We start from the raw sequence: 5,483 nt of genomic DNA on the forward strand, positions 1-5,483 counted from the left end.
TTGAAAACAACAAAGTCCGTGCTCAATAACCCAGGTATACAATCCAACATTTTTCAATCAGGTCATCAGGACAGTTTCTTTTTTGTGATGAAACTTTTTGCCTTGGATCCGGAAGGCTTCATAATTCAAGGAAACACTTAACACAAAACTGATTTTCCCGCCCAACAGCTTACTCTAAAGTGGAACAAACCAGTTATGTTGGTGCTAAGACGGTCTCTGTGTCACGCCCCCTCCTCCATTGCTGGCCCTCTCCCTTGTAGACAGTCTTGTAAATTGGTTGAAAACAACAAAGTCCATGCTCAAAACTCCAGGTATACAATCCAACATTTTTCTTTCCGGTCATCTGGACAGTTTCTTTTGTGTGCTGAAATGTTTCGACTTGGATCCAGCGGTGCAATGAGCTGTTGCTGAGAACTAGGAAAAACTGTGCGTGAGTATTATGATAAAACTTTGGTAAGTCCGTATTTCTTTATATAAAAACTGTTTAATTAAATATAAGATCATTAAGAAAGTCCTAAAATATTACTAACAAACTTTTTTGATTCAATCAAACAAACTGGACGAGGAGACCTTGGAAAGCCTGGAATTGTTTGTTGACGAGTGTTTTGAAAGCTTAGTCATGGGTAAGCCTAAAGAAACATCCGGTGCTGCTAGCAATTCAGCTAACATCCCCAATGCTAAGCGGCATCGACAGTGCAGCTCAGACAGCGTTACTGCACCGTCTCCTGATGATTCAGGTTTAAAGGAGATATTGGAGTCAATTGACCAGAAGCTAACTAGCTTAGACGCCCGACTAGCATTAGTAGAGATGCTGCATAAAGAGTTTCAAGGCCTCAGGGAGTCTTTGGAATTCAGTCAACAACAGGTAGCATCACTTGCTAGTGAAAATCAGGAGCTTAGAGGAACGGTAAAACAACTCACCGAGGAGATGACGCTGCTATCCGGGGATAATAAAAAAATAAAAGAATCGATCCTGGATATCCAAGCCCGGAGCATGTGGGACAACCTTGTCTTCTCGGGAATACCGGAGCAAGCTGACGAGGTCCCTGAGGCCTCCGTCCGTGACTTCTTCCAGAACCAGCTGAAGTTTCCGAGTGACGCGGTTAATTCCATCACTTTTCACCGGGTCCACCGCCTCGGAGGTAAGAAGCCAGGAAGCAATCGGCCGCGGCCGATTGTAGCTAAGTTTGAGCACTATAAACAAAAAGAACAAGTAAAAAGCCGAGGTAGGGAACTGCGTGACACGAACTTTAGCATGAACGACCAATTCCCTGTAGAAATTCTGAGTAGAAGGCGCGTTCTGTTCCCGATTAGAAAGAAAAATATAAACGAGGGCAGAAGAGCTGCGGTGGCTGTGGACAAACTGTACATCAATGGTCAGCTGTTTAGAGATCCAGAGGTTACTCCCTGGCTCTATTAATAATATAAATAAGGTAAGTATGATCTTCAGTTGCTAATTTTACTTAAAATGTATTAGCAAGCATATATATTCATATTTCTTACCAGATATTTATGTAATTTTTCAGCACAGCTCGGTTGGTGGGTTACACAGATGGTGGTGGTGGTACACGGTGGCATGACACTTAATGTGGTAAGGGGGTTCTTTTTTTATTTTCTCTTCTTTTATCTTTACGTGTTTATTATCATTTCACTTTCTTTTTTTGTCTCTATTTTTCTGACTCAACAATTATTAGCACACAGGCACAAAGGCTTATATATATCCATATACATACATACAAATACATCATAAAGGAATACATCCATGATTTACCTTCAAAAACAGCACTTAGTTTATCTATAAATCATAAATAATCAATCATTAAGGATTATGTTATTGTCTGGGTGTTTTACTATTTTTGATATTTGTGATAATGGGTGTGGTTTAATTATATTTTCACAAGCACAAATATGGGTATTTTAAGGTTTGTCACATGGAATATTAATGGAGCCGGTAGCCAACATAAAAAAAATAGAATCTTTAGCCAGATTAAAAGATTAAAGGCAGATGTTGTATTACTCCAAGAGATTCATAAATTACCGTCAACTGTGGATGAGCTAAAATCTCCTGAGTTTCCTCATGTATTTTCAGCCTGCTATAACTCAAGACAGAGAGGAGTAGCAATATTAATACATAAAAATGTGAACTTCACAATATTAGACACAGTTATAGACCCGCAAGGTAGATATATAATATTAAAATTATCCATACTCAGTCAAAAATATTGTATTGTTTGCTTATATGGGCCAAATGTGGACGATGCTGCTTTTTTTCATGATCTCTTTTCTACTCTATCAAATCACATGGATTGCTCGCTGGTACTGGGAGGTGATCTTAACTTTGGTCTAGATAACAAAATAGACAGGCTGAATACAGTAGGAGCTCAACGCAGTTGGCAATCCATAAATGTAGTTAAACAGTACATGAGTGATTATGGACTCTGCGATGCATGGCGGTCTCTTCACCCTAATAGTAAAGAGTATTCTTTCTTTTCACATGTGCATCACTCTTACTCTCGTCTGGATTATTTTATAATCAGCAACTCATTGCTGACCAACATTTCAGACACTAAGATACACCCTATTGCTGTCAGCGATCATGCACCAGTTACTTTAAATTTAGATAATAAGAAAGAAATCCCAAAAAGTATAAACTGGAGATTAAATACCTCACTGCTTATGGACGAAGAATTTATACAATACTTTAAAAATGAATGGACATCGTATTTAGAGTTTAATGACTTGCCAGGTACATCAGCGTGTACACTCTGGGAGGCTGGGAAAACAGTTATGAGAGGGAAAATAATATCCTACGCAACAAACAAAAAGAAAAAAGAAAATAAACGTATTGAGGAATTAGAGAAATCTATCAAATTATTAGAAAGTTTACAAGGAGAGGAAACACAGAAAAAACTACGCAAGATAAAATTAGAACTAAATGAATGTATTGACAAAAAAAACAAATTCTTGGTACAAAGACTTCGCTTGGAACATTTTGAACACAGTAATAAATCCGGTAGCTTTTTAGCTAATCAACTCAAATTAAATAAAGAAAAAACATCTATATATGGTATTAAAGACACAAATGGTAACATAACTTATGACGAGGAAAAAGTAAATAGTGTTTTTAGAGATTTCTATAAAACTCTATACACTCCACAAATAAATCCGACAGATGAAGATATTAATCAATTCTTGGAGAGAGTAATACTTCCAAAACTAGACAGTAGTCAATCTTCAGAACTAGACTCACCATTAACATCAGATGAGCTCCGTGAAGCCATTAAAAACATGCCTAATAAGAAATCTCCAGGCCCAGATGGATATCCAGCAGAATTTTATAAAGAGTTCTGGAACATCCTGGAACCAATATTTCACAGAATGCTACATGAGTCAGAAGAAAATGGCAGATTTCCAACACATATGAATTCAGCCAACATTAGTTTACTATTAAAACCAGGCAAAGACCCAGTACTACCTACCAGTTATCGCCCCATCTCTCTTATTAATGTGGATGTTAAAATAATTAGTAAAGTCCTCTCTAAAAGATTAGAGAAAATAATTCCTCTCATTATTCATCCTGACCAAACTGGATTCATAAAAGGAAGACACTCGACCACAAACACACGCAGATTATATAATTTAATAGAGTATTCATATAGTAAAAATATTGAAACCGCTATTTTGTCTTTGGACGCAGAAAAAGCATTTGATAGGGTAAACTGGAAATTTTTATTTTCTACATTGAGTAAATTTGGTTTTGGGGACCATTTCATTAATTGGTTAAAAATATTATATAACTCACCAAGAGCATGTGTCAGGACAAATAATCAAATATCTTCAAGCTTCTGTTTACAGAGGGGGACCAGGCAGGGATGTCCACTTTCACCTGCACTATTTGCTATTTTTATTGAACCTTTAGCAGCAGCAATAAGACAAACTGCTGATATTAAAGGTATACTGTGTAAAAATATAGAACATAAAATTAGTCTTTATGCTGACGATGTTTTACTTTTTCTTCAGAACACAGAAAATTCAATATCTAATGTTATCGAATTAATAAACTCATTCTCAAAAGTTTCTGATTATTCTATAAATTGGTCAAAATCTACAGCTCTTCCAATAAACTGCGTGTTTAATACTTCTCTCAATGAACGACTACAATCAGGTAACATCACATACTTGGGCATTAATATTTCTCCTAGATTGGAAGACTTAATAAGATTGAATCATATCCCAATTTTAAAGAACATTGAAGATGATCTTACTAGATGGAAATCTTTGCCCATATCACTTATGGGAAGAGTTGCCTCAGTAAAAATGATGGTCCTGCCGAGAATAAACTATTTATTCTCAATGATTCCAAATAAACCTTCAACTGAATGGTTTAAGTCACTGGACTCTTTGATATCTAAATTCCTTTGGAAAAACAAAACTCCACGTATTAGCTTAAAAGCATTACAGAAATCCAAAGATACCGGAGGATTAGAACTTCCCAACTTCTATCACTACTATTTAGCCAATAGGTTACAATATATCTCAAAGTGGTTAAATCCAAATACATTAGATGAAACTTGGATAGACATAGAACAAACTTTATGCAATAATATTAAGATTTCAGATCTACCGTTTATTAGCACAAATATAAAAAGACATGTTTGCTTTAAAAGCATCAGTATTAGCTCTTCTCTGACAGCATGGTGGGAGTATTTGAAAATGACAAAATCTTCACTACTCCCCTGTAGACATACACCCATCTGGAACAATCCTGACATCCTACAAGAAAATAATATGTTAAATTTCCCAGGTTGGAGAGTCAAGGGAATTGAACGTCTGGAACACATATATGAAGGTGTAGACTTTATTCCATTTAATAATTTAATAATACAATTTGACATGGAAAATAAATACTTCTTAGAATATCAACAAATTAAGTCTATCATAAAAAAGAAATTTAAGCTTAATAAAACTTTGTTAGAAACACCAATATGTGTGTTAGAGTTCCTTAATCTTAAATCCCCCAAATTATTATCTAAAATATACAAGAAATTGTCTAGAATCAATGACTCCATAATGTTACCTGTTGCAAAATGGGAATCAGATTTATCAATCAATTTTGACCAAAAAACCTGGTCTCAAATATGTTTAAGAACATTTAAAATGACTAGAATCTCCAACTTACAATTAATACAGTATAAAGTTCTTTATAGAGTACATTATACAGGTCAGCGAATGTTTCGGATGGGATTTACATAATCTAACAACTGCTCACAGTGCACAGGCAATATTCCTGATGATTATATCCATGCACTCTGGTTCTGCCCACCCGTTCAGAGGTTCTGGGTCCAGGTTTGTGAAGACTTGTCTAAATGTCTGAAATGTAATATTCCACTCTCTCCGTCTGTTTGCTTATTGGCTATCTTGGAAGATGTTACCCTGGAAAAAAATACATGTCGCATGATTTTCACTGCCTTATGCATCGCAAA

The sequence above is a fragment of the Nematolebias whitei genome, chromosome 10, assembly GCF_014905685.2.
Source record: "Nematolebias whitei isolate Nwh7 chromosome 10, NemWhi1, whole genome shotgun sequence".
In the NCBI taxonomy this organism is placed as follows: Eukaryota; Metazoa; Chordata; class Actinopteri; order Cyprinodontiformes; family Rivulidae; genus Nematolebias; species Nematolebias whitei.